The following is a 15683-nucleotide window of genomic DNA, read 5'->3' on the forward strand; positions in this document are numbered from 1 at the left end:
GAGATGAGACGAGAACTACAAAGCCTACATTCTTAGCCATAATATTAAGGAACCTTTACTCTAGCCATCAAAATGACTCAGATACAATTGTTCTTATACAATTATATGTGTAAACCTATTGTTATTAGATTTTTGGTACTATGTTGCTTCCTTTCTTTTCAAGAAAGAACCTCAAGAATAGATACTAAGCCAACTAAGGGAACAATTTCAGAGACGGGTTACACAGAGCACCATCCTGTTTTTCTCCCATCCCCAACATATACTGAGACTCTTTCCGGGTGATTTCTCACAAAATCCTTTAAACAGAGTGCTTGCACTTCTAGTTGTTACCACTGTAGATAAGCAAACATGTTAAGTGCTCAGCCACCAAAGTGTGTAACTTTGACTAAATGAGCACTGAAGAAGTACACATTAAATAAATTGGGGGATGGAAAATGGGATGTGGAACTTAGGTGACACTGTGCAGTCAGTGTGTAGCTTTGGGGGATCTGCTACTTCTCATCTCACAGGTAGGGGAAGAATCCCAGTAGAGATGGCTTGTTGGAAGGTTTCTGCTCAAATGTACGACAAGACTAAGGATGTGAGAAGTGCCTCAGTGGTGAGAGGGTGACTGAGGCAAGGGATCAAGTAGATGTTACCAAGCAGCGTGAAACTGAAAGGCAAGTCAGAGGAAGGCAGACCTGTGAAATGAGAAGAAAAGGCAGCCCAGCCAGCAATGCTGCCTCTCACTGAGCACAAATTCAAAGCAGTCTTCTAGAAACACGGGGCATAAGGGATGAAGGCTAATGCGTAGCATGTAGTTCATAAGGTTGAACCATATGAAACTGCCATATTATAGGTCAAAATGGTCACACATTAGCAATTTCTTATGATTCAATCAAATAGATAATAAAGCTCCTCTATATAAACACAGATCTGAAAGATATATGGATGAAAAAGACGAAAAGGGAACTACCATGTTTCCCTGAAAATAAGATCTAGCCAGACAATAATCAGCTCTAATGCGTCTTTTGGAACAAAAATTAATATAAGAACCAGTTTTATTATACTATGAGACCGGGTATTATATTAATTTTTGCTCCAAAAGACGCATTAGAGCTGATTATTGTCTGGCTAGGTCTTATTTTTGTGAGAAACACGGTACATGAGGAATTAGGAGACTCTGTTCTAGTCTTGACTTAACCTCCAGATGAACACATCTGGATGACCCTAGACAAGTCTCTTAAAATTCTGCTGTCATAACTTGCTCATCTATAAAGTAAGTCTTGGACCAGACACACTTAAGTACACTCCCTGTTGAAATGCTAAGATTCAAGGAGAAGCCACCGTAAGAGTGCAGACAAGGAGGAATGGTCAAAATGAGGTGAAGAAGTCAATGCATTTAACCCATGATCAGCTGGAACAGAAGTCCTGGGGACAACTTGATGGGTACAGAGCAAGCACTTGAAGTAGAAAACCTGCAAAGATTTAGTCTCCCTCATTTGCTGGTAATGAGAACCACAAGAGAAGCATAAATAGCAACTTGGCTTAAATACTAAATAGTTTCAAATTTACCTTCAATAAAATTAACTAGGACAATTTAAATCAATCTTTTAATTGAAGCACAGATATTTTCTAAATTTATTGTAATTCTTTTTTATTATTTATACTGGTATTTTTATTTATTTCTACCATAACATTCATACTATAAAAGTGTAAACTGCAGTAAATATAAAAGTCTCCAGTTGAATTACCTAAAAATTAGCTTCAAGAGAGCCATGGTTCTACAAATCCCACCTGCCATGGTATTTCTGCAGGGCCAGACTATCTGAATTCTTCATATGATGTGGGAATTTGTGAGAAGGACCCCTCGGATGCATCCCAATTTGTATACGGTGCTACTCTGTCTGTAGTGCCCTGAACCCTGGTCTAACTCCAGAACTCATTCAGTCTTAAAAGTCCAGTCCAAGCCTCATTTTCCCTGGGACAGCACTACCAACAGCTCCCTCACAGGCTAATTCCAACTTACTCTGTTCTGGTGGCATTTCAATGTGTCCTAACTATTTATTTAAATTCTGTGCACCCTGTTATTCCTTATGGGTACACAAAAATTCATTTTGGTGTTTTCAATGCCTAACACAGTTCCTGACACATATTAGGTAATCGTTTTTAAAAAACTGAATTGAATGTCCATTCAGTAAAACTGATAATGGTTAATTTGAAAGATACTAACTTCTAGTAAATTGGAGAAATTCATGTGATGATATGATGTACTACTTATTAATTATAACCTTTTAACAGTAGAAATAAGAAACACTGATGATAATCTTTATTAATTTAATTCTTTCAAGCAGTTAAAAATACTAGTGGAGCCATTTTGGTAGGTGATTACACAGTTTAACAAAATCAAATGAAAATAGAATTGTTTAAGAACTATTAAAAACCTTTAAGAAATTAAAACTGAACACTTTGAAATAGTATATCATCATTAAAATGTAAAGCAATAGGATATTTAGATGATGTCAAAATTCAGGAGATTGATTAAGAAGCAGAGGCTTGAGAAAGACGAGTTAAAGCCTCCCAATAATTTCTTGACTCAACCAACTTATAGTATTCTCACAAAAGGTAGTCTTTAGGGTAATAAATACACTACTGTGGATAAAAACAAATGAAAACTGGTACTAACTCAATAAAACTTTTAACATTATTTTTGATAAAAATAAAAGTTCAAATAACAATTGTTATTTTTCTATAAATACTCATTTGATTGAGATTGTGTAAATGGTTCTAAAAACCAATCAAGCATAATGGGTAGTAAAACTCATTTTTGAAACTGAACATCATTCTCCTATCTGATGGATGGTAGTAGTAGGAGAGGAAAATCAAGAGAAAATATTCGTTTTTCTTTTTTCTTTTTCAGAGATTATTCTAAAAGTAGTTTTTGCTGTCATAAGATCTTTCATTCTTTTTAGAAATTTTTGAAGAATAATCATTGACATAAGCATAGTACTTGGGTAATACGTTTAAAATAATGTTCATAATTTAGACAATACTTTGTGCCTGATTCCGTCTCCGTGTGTGTGTGAGTGTGTTAATTGTGTATACGGATAAACAGGTAGGATAAACAAGATTTTGGTAAGGTTCATTTTACCTCAATTTGGAATGATTAAGTTCAAATGGAAATGAATAAAGTAACCAATGTATTTATTTATGTCTTCTGTTCCTGTATTTATATGCTTTATAGGATAAAAAATACAATTAGCCTGAACATATTATTTTTCACTACTAACATTTCTTTGAGTACTAAGTAATTATGTGCGTATGTAATGAATTACTGTCACAAGTGTGCAGTTAATGTACTTTTTAAGCTAAAAGATGACATTCTCAGTTTTTCTGAATACCATGGAACTGATGTGGTAAACCATGGGCTCATTTTGAGTTCTCGCCAAGCCTACTGTTCCCACAGAACTGAAAGGGATGAAAGCTGCTATGGACCTTAAATTTTATGATGAGGAAATGCTTCCTGACCAGGTGAGTCCTGGCATAATTCCATGGTCTGTCAATGTTTCCTTCTCGTTTCTGTGTTCTCCTTTTTAGTCTTCCATCTCTCTAACTCTCGATCACCTTTCAACACCCACCTTTGATTTTAGCTAAGCTTGGTTCTTTCCACCATGGTCCTTAGTTCTTAGTGCTCTGCTGATGAAAATATTCCTCTCCCAGGAAGCCCAACTACATCAGGTATTATCACAAAGCCTGCAGTCTGAGCACTATAGTCCTTATGGATCTTCTTCTCTGAATGGCTACAGAATTTCTAGTTTATTCCATGTAAGTCAGCATTACATTACATGATATTATTCGTTAATTTCCTATTACATATTATATATTATCTATATTGTATACATCTTGTTTCTTCACTAAATCATAAGTTTCTTGAGGCTAGAAGTCATAACTTAGACTTTCTTTGTGTAACTCACAGTCCTAAGCACAGAGCTGAGCACATGGCAAATACATGACTTTAGCACACATTTTCAAGCATAACTACAGTCATGCACCGATTGCTTAATGATGTGGATATGGTCTGAGAAATGCGTCATTATGCAATATTGTTGTGCACATATCACAGAGTGCACTTATACAAACCTAGATGGTATAGTCTACTGCACACCTAGGCTATATAGTATAGCCTATTGCTCCGAGGTGACAAATCTGTACAGCATGTTACTGAATATTGTAGGCAACTGTAACACAATGGTAAGTATTTGCATATCTAAACATACGAGATCTGACAATTAAGTTCGTGAACTCATCCTAGAAAGAGTGCTACATACTTCATTGCTGAATATCACTACGGTCACCTTTGAAGTACTCCCTTAGGGAAGCTTTGCACCACTGCCAGTGCCTAGTCCACCCTTCAAAGCAATTTTGGAATTCTTTTTCTGGAATGGCCATCAGAGCTGTCATCATATTACCCTTGATGTCCTGAATGTCATCAAAATGTCTTCCTTTCAATATTGCCTTTATCATTGGGTAAAGAAATAAGTCATTGGGAGCCAGATCGGATCTTCTTTGCATCACATATTTGCATGTAAGCAGATAATGAACCATGAACATTCCTCTCTATGAATGAAAACCTTTCCATGTTGGGGTCCATGTTTTCAACTTTTTAAGGAGCTTACTGAAGTCTGCAAAGACTTCTGCTAGGCCTTTCAGTGTGAATTTTCTTGGGCACTCTTCTTTTTCTTGTCCTGTAGTTTCTTTTCTCTTGCCCTTCTTCAGCTATGCATTCCTGTTCCAGTTCCAACAACTCCTCAGTCAGTTCCCCAGGAGCCACCTCCAGGAATTCCTCCATGCCACCGTCATCCACACCCAGGTTAAAGCTGTTCACCATCTCAACCACAACCTTGTTGGTTTTTGCAACCTCCTCATCCTTGGAAAATCCTTTGAAGTCACGGATGAATATCCATCCAATAAATGCCATTTATACCCTCCTTGGTGACATTACCCCAAGCCCAAGCAAGCTTCTTGATGCAGTCATAGATGTTGTAATCCTTCCAGAATTGCATCAGTGTCTTCCAGAATTGCATCAGTTGCAGCAAGAGCCTGGGCAAAGGTCCACCTCAGGTAGAAGGCCTAAAAAGCTGCTATGACTCCTGGATCCAATGGTGGGATCAAAGAGGCGGTGTCTGGAGGGAGAAACACCATTTTGATATTGGGATGAAGATCACCATTAAAAGGAGGATGTCTGGGAGAATTACGCATTTTGCCATGTATAATGTGCTCCTGTGTATAATGCGCACCGACATTTTTGGCCCAAACTTTCAGGGACAAAAATCTTTCATTTTAGTTCTTTAATTCAAATTTTTGTTTACATTTAGGTACATTTTGTATTATAAAGGAATTTGAATTATAAAGGAAATTTAGTTAAAAATTTACTTTTTAACATATTATGGTACAAGAAATTTTATGTAACAAATAATTACAAAACACAAGAACAGATACAAGGTACAAGAAATTTTATGTACTGGTAACAAATTTATGGTATTTATACATCATAGAAGGCCAAGAACTCTTTGTTGTTGCAAGTTCGTCATAAATGTTGTAAATTCACCAAACCAATTATCGTATTTCAGGGTATTGTTTTGCATATGGATATCGTTATTGATTTCTAGAGTTACACTTTTAACTCATAAGCATAAATAAAAGAATTAAAACATTATGTAGGTACGGAATCAGTACTACCCATATATAAAGCACATCCTTTTTTTTTTTTGTATTATTTCCTCTCTTTTCTTTTCTTTTTTTTTTTAAATAAATTTTATTGGAGAATATTGGGGAACAGTGTGTTTCTCCAGGGCACATCAGTTCCAAGTCATTGTCCTTCAATCTAGTTGTGGAGGGTGCAGCTCAGCTTCAAGTCCAGTCACAGTTTTCAATCTTTAGTTGCAGGGGGCGCAGCCCTCCATCCCATGCGGGACTTGAACTGACAACCCTGTTGTTCAGAGTTCGCACTCTAACCAACTGAGCCATCTGGCCACCCCCTATAAAGCACATCCTTATTTTTCCCTCACAAATTTGTGCAAAAAGGTGAACATTATACACGGCAAAATATGGTGTATCAACAATAAGAAAATCTTGAAAGGTATGTTATTCTCCAAACAGAACTTCTTCATTTTGCTGGCATAGCAATTCAGGAAGGCATCTTGGAAGAGGAGCTGGGTCATCCATGACTTCTTATTGCTCCTAAAGTACAGTGGCAGTGTACTTTATCAGTGCTTACTGATATGATTAAAGGCCTTGGGGTTCTCACTGTGCCCCAAAGGGTTTCAGTTTGTAGCCTGCAACACTGACCCAAAGCAAGACTGTTACCCTGTCCTTAAAGCCTTGAAACCTGGCATTGACTTGGCCTCCTTATGGATCAAAGTCCTTTCAGACATCTGTTTCCAAAATAGGAAAGTTTCATTCATATTGAATATTTGCTCTGGTAAGTAATTTTCCTCCACAGTCAGCTTATCTAGAGTTTCCAAAAGTTCTTCAGCTGCCTTCTCATCAGCACTTGCAGAATAATTCACTTTCACATTATGTAATAATGATTCTTGAACTGTTTAAACCACGCATAGCTAGCAGTAAATTCAACATTGTAGTTGAGTCCAGCTTTTTCTTTCAACACCGCAAACTATTCACTTGGGCCACGATCATCATGGTGCCAAGAGGGATACACTTCTGTGTCTGGTCTTCAATCCAAGTTATGAGAAGTTTCTCCATGTCTAATATAGACCCTTCTTGAATTTTTGTTACCTTCAGTGAAGCAGATCCCTTAACAGCTTTTGTCACTTTGTTCTTGTTCTTCAAGCTCGTAGCTCTGGTGGAATGGGACATGCCTGACTGGTGAGCAATAACGATCACTGGTTTTTCCACCTGCATAGACCTTAATCACTTTTAATTTCATCTTCAGGTCAATCATTCAATGTTACCACTGGCAACATTGGATTTTGTACACTTAGGGGCAGGGGCCATCCATGATGAACAAAACAACACAAGATTAAATCAAGCACAAGAGAAAATGATGTGTAATAAAGGGATGCAGTAACTTAAGATGTATGAGGCTGCTGCTGGTGTAACACGGCATACTGTTTTATAGCCAAACTTTTTCTTTATAAGTAGAAAGAGTACACTTTAAGATAACAATAAAAATATAGTATAGTAAATATATAAACCAGCAACATAGTCATTCATTACCATTATCAAGTATTATGCAGTGCACATAATTGTATGTACTATATTTTTATACGACTGGCAATGTAAGTTTGTTTGCACCAGCATCACCACAAATCATCATTATGCGAGTAATACATTATGCTATGATTTTATGACGGCTACAACATCACTAGGCGATAGGATTTTTCAGTTCCATTATAATTTTATGGCACCACTGTCATATGTGTGTGTGTGTGTGTGTGTGTGTGTGTGTGTGTGTATGGTCTGTCGTTGACTAAAACATTGTTATGAAGTGCATGACTGTATGTGCCAAGCAAAGAGGAGATGGTTTCTATATCCAATAAATGTATGTGTAGTGGCAAAACTCAACATGACTGTGATGTGAGCTTTAAATAAAAGAACAAGCATAAAAGTTAAATTTCGAAATCATGAAACAATATCTGCTTTCTAAGTAAGTCTAGCCTTGTTAATTGGAAGGACTTAAAAATCACTCAGCATTAATTGAGTACTTAATAAGTGCTCAAGACTGACCTTTGGCAAATCAATATTTAAATAAGGACAAATATACAACATGCAAACTGTGTTCTTGAGAATCTTAGGTTTTCATGTAGAGGGTATGAAAAACAGCAGGCATGTTTTGAAGGTGGTAAGAACAAGAATTGTGAAAGGAGGGACAGTGTACAATGTGCAGATGGAGGTAAGCATGTCATATGGGAGGGAAACCAAGGGTGAGCAGAACATTCTAAAGCCAAGATGGAAGAATGCAGGATGGGTACAGAATGAACAGGAAACACGTGTGCAAAACATACCACGTGGCATGGACCTGAATGGTTAGAGAAATAGTCCCAAAGAGCTACCAAATGCTCTAACAGGTTATTAGGCAGAACATAAAGGTCAAATGACCTCCAAGGGTTCTGCTTGGGTTACTTTTATAATTTGTGATTTCCCTCAGTGATGAAGTCTGTACCTTCTATACTTTAAAACATCGATATTTAATCGATGTCTAATAAAATGTTTCTATATTTTTATAATTAAGTACTCTGGCATTTTGTCTAAGCACCAAAACAGTTTCCATACAATTTACTTTAATGTTCAATTTTATTTGAAAAATGTTTACTTTGCAATTCAGGCTAGATGTTTTCTCCATGCTAATAAGATTAATTACAATTATATTTTACAACTGATTATTCACTATGAGATAAAAATACATGAAAAAGATTGCTATTTGAGGACCCTAAATCAATTTTAAGCCACACCAGCTATCTCCAGGGACCAGACCTGGGTACTTGGGGGCAGGAATAGGAGAGAGACTTTTCACTCTTTTATATCCTTTGGAATTTGTGCCGTACTTCTTATTCAAACAAAAAGAACTTTAAAAAAAATTGCTTTATGTAGTGAGAATGTTATACATCAAGTTGGTTTAATTCAATTTATATGCCTTAATAAAGGACAGAATAAAAAATGTATGGGATTATTTTAAGAGGTGAAGGAAAAACCTCACACATTCATGGATGAAATTCTCATGCAAAACTGAAAAAATTAAAAAGTCCGTGTTTTAAAGGAATTTTTTAGGAACAACTTCATTATTCCTCCTCTTAAAACTTCAGTGTATCTTTCTCACAAACCACATGTGTCAATGCATCCAGATCTTAATTTGACATAACAGTAGCCTACTGCTCCTTCCACCATTTCCCAAGAGTGCGTTGAAAGTTCAAAGTGTTTTCTCTCAGAGTTACATAAAACTAGCAATAATAAGGACTAAATATTCTAACACGAAGGTATTTTTAATGTCATATTCTTCTGAAAAGAACGTGTCCTTAGAAGTGAACCAAGCAAGAAACTTCCAATACATCCAAATTAGAGGTGCATCTTGACAACAAAAACTTTGACAACACACTTTCAAAGGATTTGAAGTTTCAATTACATCTTATTAGAGGTGTCTCGTGGCTCACGCTCAGACTTCCTGGTATGTTGGTGTAGATGAGAGGTCGCCACTCTGGCTGATCCTCTAATGATGTGCTTTTTATTACGTGAAAAGCAGCATCCCGACCCACATTCTGTTTAGTTTTCATTACAATACTTAGAAATAATCAAAAAGAATTGGCAACAGCTTTCCACTTAAATATCACTGTGGATAAAATTTATTAGTATGCTAACACTAGAGTATAAATATTTTGATAAAAATAGGATATTTATACAGTCTTCAAAGGACATCCCTAAAATGTCTACTTATGAATTACAAAGGGGAAAAGGTACCTTTACAGAGAAAAAAAGCGCAGACTGCACTTGACTACACACTAGAGTTAATGTCCCTGATGCACTAGGAAGGACACAAGATCACTTCTGTATTTTTGATGCCAAAGCACTAACCAAACCTAGTCACGGCACATAAGATGAACCACAGTGAGGGCATTCCACAAAATAAAAATCTGGTCAATGTCATGAAAGAAAAGGAAGGTCAAGGACCTATTCTAGAGTAAAGGAGAAATGGAAATCAAATATGGCAATTGATTCTGGATTGGATTATTAACCAGAGTTATTATTATTACTATTATTTCACTACATTATTTATTATTGGGACAATTGGTGAAATTTGAATAACGTTTGTAGATTACAAAACAACATTGTATTAATGTTAAATCTCCTGATTTCAATAACTATGCTGTGGTTATATAAGTAGATGTGTTTGTTCATAGGAAATACACACTGAAGTATTTAGAGGTAAAAGAGCATGATTTCTGCAACCAATTCTAAAGTGGTTCATAAAAAAATGTTAGTGTAGGCAGAATGAGAAAGCAAGTGTAGCCAAACATTAGCTACTGATAAATCTAGGTGAAGAATATACTGGAATTCTTTGTACTACATTTGCATTTTTGAGATAAGTTTAAAAATGTTTCAAAAGAAAAAAATTATTTATTAGGAATACACCTTATGATAATATTTCAAAGAAAAAATGGAATTTTAAAAAAGTATCTTCATTGAAGTTCTAGATCTAATTGAAATAATTTACTCCAATGATAGCAATTCCTTTTATTAGTATACCAGATGTGCCGAATGAAGTATAACAGTGATTCTCTATGGGGGTTCCTTTCCTCCCTAACATTTTGACGTAAGTGATGTGAGGACAGGGAGCAGGTTTCTGACGGAGGAAATGTCCTTTGCCCAATGACAGACAAGCTCCAAGAGCACCATTCCAAAGGCAGATACACAAGATTGGCTTCTTTATAAATTCAGGAATGGTCTTTTCAAAGACAACTTGCATTTCGTCATTCCCTGACTAGAGTCACCAAATGTTTCTGCTCCTTTGGGGAAGAGCCCAACCCCTTGGCATGCACACGGGGCATTCAAAACCTGCCTGCTTCTCCCTCCATGGGGTCAGTGGCTGGTCCCCAACCTGCTCTCAGCCTCACTGAGCCTTTTATTATGTCCTGGAAGGTGCCATCCCCCTTCTGCCCTTCTCTATGCCCACTTTTGCTCTAAACTTTACCTTTCAAGGAAGACTCAGGTTGGCATGAAGCTGGATAGGTGAGGGTACCCTCATGTGCTCCCAAAAGTTCCCCAGAAATCCCTCTAACATAGCATTTTACGACAGTATCAACTTTGTTTGCATTCCCTCTAGACAATAAGCTCTTGGAGGAAAAGTTGTGCTCCTTATTCATCTTAATATCCAGACACTTAAAGTTTGTTGAATAAATATTGAAGAAGTGAGAAGAGTTAATGTGACCTCTTACACACCCACCCTTCCTTCCCCCTCAGCAGTACCTTCACACTCAGTTTTGGCAGTAAAAGCCTTATAGATCATCAATGTAATACCACTGAAGACTGTTGTTTATAGACTACTCGGTTACAAAAACCTTTCATTGGAAAGACATAGTCATCCAGTGAAGCCATGTTCCATCTCTGCCCACTACCAGGGTGCTCGGTACACAGCTGGGGAAATCATCAAACTTCCAAAGCAGACACTTCTCCAGTAAGTTCTTTCCTTCTTCTGCTGCCATTTCCTCAGCTGGAGCTGTCAGATTAGATGGTCTCTAAGGCCTCATTAACAATCTGTTTTCAACACACACCATTGTTTTAATCTTTAAAATCTGACTTTGACATCGCTGTACAGAATCACTATGCGGCCTTGACTCTAAGACATAGGCACTCACCCCTTCCAGCAAACTTCAAAAAAGGGGAAAAAACCCCTCAAATGTGCAAATTAGAAAAGGAACAATATTGTTCATTTTTAAAAAATGAATTTTTCTAGGATTTTTTAAAACTAGAGAACACACCCTAGGACATTTAAAATACTTTATTTACAAAAATCAAAATGCTGATAACTTTTCTGAGACACCTATTCTTAAAATGTGATGTATTTCAGTACTAACTCTCCTTGCCAGGGTGAGTTGGGGGGTGCTGTTTCAGGACAGGATACAGCTCACCTGTCTATCACTAGAAAGCACGAAGCAGAGGTGTGTTGGGGTGAGTACTGGGCTGAAAGAATTAGCCAGAAGCTTGTTGGAACTTGTGGCAAAATCTGGCAGAAACTATAGCTCTGGGAAGCAAGGCACAAAATTTGACAGAGATCTAGCAAATACAGATGAGTTCCAGGCGGCTTCAGAGAACCTGTACCTAGGTAAGGTGCAGAATGGAAGGGTAGGACAAAGTTGGCAAAGATGACAGGAAAGAAGGAAGACCAAAGTCAATTTTAGAAAATCTCACGAAACTATGGTGGAGAAAGAGAAAGAGGACTGAGACCTGGGAGCTGCTGGTGACAGAGAACAGGTAGATTACCTGGAAGAATGCTCACCTGGGCACCTGTGCTCTGAGAGAGCACAAAGACTGAGATTCCTGAGTAGTTGGAGCCAGTCAATTGCCTGACTTCCCTTTCAGGATAGTTGAGACACCTCCCCCCAGGCATGTTGTGAGGTGTGGGGTCTTCAGCTCTTGGCACGGACAGAAGAGGTGGTTTACAGATGCTGGTTTGAGGCAGGGCTGCGGTGAGGGATTGGGAGGGAGGAGGGCAGATAGCGAGAGGACTGAAGTGGCTCCCCACTGGACCCAGACAAGAGTGGACAGTGTACGGGTAGCTGGGTGTTCATCTTAGGCCACCCGGTTCTCAGGAAGATGGACAGGGCTGACCAGGCCACCAGCACCGAGTTGGTGCCAGACCTCCTACTTTCTTTGAGGGAGCAGTACTACCAATTCTGAAGGGGCACCTCCCATGTGCCATCACTGTTTCAGGTACTAACATATCCAATCCTCATAACAACCTCACAAAGTAGGTACTGTCATCATGCCATTTTACAGCTGATAAAAGGCAGACAGAAATGAAGTAATTTGCTCAAGGTCACATAATGGCAGGGCTGGAATCTGTGCCCAGGGGGTCTGGCTCCAGAGCATTCCCTCAAGACAGGGATACTGTCCAGTCCACAGAGTCCTAGGTCACTGGCAGGTGTCTCTGGAGCACCCAGTTCACTTCTTGCCCCCAGGTGGATATTCTTTCAAAGTCCTACCTTGGCCCATGAAAGCCCAGAGGCAACCCTGATCCCCAAGAGGCCATTCTCCCTTTGGGCTCCTGTTCACCGCAGCCAGTTCCCCAACTGTGTGGTTCAGAACCCAGCCAGGGCCAGCAGAGATTTGAGATGAGTACACCTAGAGCAAGGCCCCAAAGTGCCACCATATTGTCATCTGGGTTCATTAATTTACATCTGAATCATCTAAGATGACACTTTTCCCTTTGATGCCACATATAAAAATCTTTGAGTTTCAGATTATTGTGGGACATACAGTAGCAGTTCCTACTTTTTATACTTGCTAATGTTGTCTGTCTCTTTTAAAACACACACTAAACCTCAGTACCTCAAAAGGGAAAGAACAAGGGGCTGCTTGGGAGATGGATTTAAAGGCCATTTTGAATGAAAGTGTTGGTTACTGTGTTGTGGCACGGATGGGGATAAATGAGACACTGTGTGACATCCCGGTGGGCCAGTCCCCGCACTTGTTACCCCCACAGCTCCTTACTAAAGTGGACAAAGATTCTGTTATACTTTAAGCTAGCAGGTACTCAATGATTGCTTTTGGTGTACCCGGCTGTGCCATGTGAGTGGTGGGGGAGAGGAGGGCTGGCCGTCGACAGAGGAAGGTGGATAGTATACAGAGGAAAAGTCCTGTTCCTCCCAGAGCAAATACCACCAGCTGTCATTTTCTGACAGTGCTGGGTAGGGCCGGAGGGTCCTGATGAGGTTTGAGGGCAGATGCTGGGGACTCATGTGGGGGCTGCAGCTTGGGGTCCCTATGGAGAACTTGCTTCTACCTGATTCACACTATGGGCTTCAGAGACTTTTTGGGTGGGGATGGAGGGGAGGCAACAGCGTTCACTAGGAAGATCACTAACCTGTATGATACGAATTCTAGAATTCTACCCACACTTCCCAGAGGAGACAGAACAAACACACAGGCAGGAGCAGCTGAGAATCACTTGGTGTAGGCATAGCTCTCAGTCTTTCCACGGATGTGCTCGCCTGCCCTCCTAAGCGTGGCTTCAGGAAGCCCTGCTCTCACCCTGTTCTTTCCTGAGTGGCAGGTCACTTGCTTGAGGTCATGTCTTTAGAGAGTGGTAGAACCAAGACTCACAGTGTGCAGCTGGGCATCTCAGGGCCTTACTCCCTGTCCACTGCGGTAAGCCAGGCTGCACCCTCACCAAATGCTTGGTGTCCTCTCACCTGGGAGGAGAGGAAGTAATATTCCTGCTCTCTGGGTTTATATTGACATGCAATTCTGATAAACGTCACCTTAGGAAGTATCAGGTGGTAATGATAGAGCATTGACCAACAGATCAGACTGTTCTCACATTTCTTGTTAAGCCTTATTTATCCTCTTCTCCTTAAAAAAATCTAATTTTTCCTTCTTAAAGAACTCTGAATTATTTTTAATGATAGGGTATATTTGGTTCAAAAATTATTTTATATCTAACGGAAAATAAACGTTAAGACCCTCAAGGAATTGAAAGTGACACTGAAAGACTTTCTCAAGAATTTAATCTCAAAGAAGTCCTAGATTTAGTAAATTAGTGTTATGTTTACTGTAAAAAATACTTGATTTAGCACTACTTTTATTGTTAAAACAATAATCATTTTCTTTAAATAAAAGTTAATTTTATCCAAATGTACCAAGTATATAAATCAGAGACTTCTTAGGGTCATCAAAATGTAAATCTAAGAACTATTCAATCTGACATTATAAGTGATATGAATATTTTAGAGATCTATGAAATAAATGTTACTGGAATGTATGCATACTAAAAACAGCATTTTCAGAAGTAAAGTATATATTTAGATATTCATTTCCTCATTTATATTAAGTGCAGTCTCTTTTATTAACATAAATATATGTCATTTGACATGGACAGAGACACAGATGACAACAGAATGTTGGGCTTAAAAACTACTAAAAAAGTATTACCTCTGAAAGATCATTATAATCGCACATGTATCTGCTGGTTCCCAAATTGTCTTTTATTGGTTTCTGATAATCATTTTTAAAAAGCCTTAACACATCTATATGAAAATACCTGTGTTCAAAGAAAATGGCTTGTCAAGTTTTATTTGTTTATTAAAAATATTTATGATTTAGCTCAAAAATACTTTCACAAATTAGGTACTTTGAATCCTTAGTAATCCACATGGGAGTTACTGACTTTATGAATTTTAAATATGGGATCATTTTATCATGTGTGAGTTTGTCATGAACAGAAGAAAGAAGATGTGTAGTTGATTAATTCATCTTAATTCTAATTTCTCATTATATGCTAAGAAAAACTTTCCTGTATCAGAACTATATAAGATGTTTTATGATTACATTTAAGCAAACATGACAGGACAAAATTGAGAACTCAAATACGTGTCTATGAATGTGTAAATCTGAAGTTGAATGGCAATGCTACGTTTGATTTCGGCTAGGATCTTGTAGTTTTGGGTGACTTCTTCTATATGTAAGATACCACAGAGTGCTGGGAGGACATCTTACAGCTCTAGTTACAGCTAACTAGAGCTAACATCACTGCTTTGCCCACCCCACCCCACCCCTATGTCCCCCACATCATCTCCTTTATCCCTCTCCAAGCCATCCAATTAAAGACATAGTTTAGTAAAATAAAGTGGGCCCCGCTGTGCCAGATGCCCTAGCCCCTTTTTCTAGTCATTTTGCCACCCCTATCTCCATTTTAGAAATTCTAGATATCTCACTGGCTACATTGGAATGCTTCGCAGAAGCAATAATCCCATGGGAAAATGGAAATAAAGTCTTTTAAAAAAGTCATTCTTATCTATCATCCGAATACAGAGCATATAGGAAAACTGCTGTGCTGAAAAGAAGGGGTAGGGCTGAGCAGACACACACTGTCTGGATCTTCAGAGCAGGGCCGGATCTATCTATTGTGAGCAGGGCAGGATCTATCTATTGTACACACTGGTTTCTGTGTCAGCTTCCCTTGGAAGAGAGGATTC

General features: G+C 38.4%; 1 protein-coding gene across 3 annotated transcripts in view; it reads right to left on the reverse strand.

Moving 5' to 3' along the window:
- Positions 1–15683, reverse strand: part of GNAL (G protein subunit alpha L) — a 188654-nt gene that overhangs the window by 111397 nt on the left and 61574 nt on the right. The gene's annotated exons all lie outside the window — the stretch shown is intronic.

Source organism: Rhinolophus ferrumequinum, chromosome 19 (assembly GCF_004115265.2).
Source record: "Rhinolophus ferrumequinum isolate MPI-CBG mRhiFer1 chromosome 19, mRhiFer1_v1.p, whole genome shotgun sequence".
Taxonomy (NCBI): Eukaryota; Metazoa; Chordata; class Mammalia; order Chiroptera; family Rhinolophidae; genus Rhinolophus; species Rhinolophus ferrumequinum.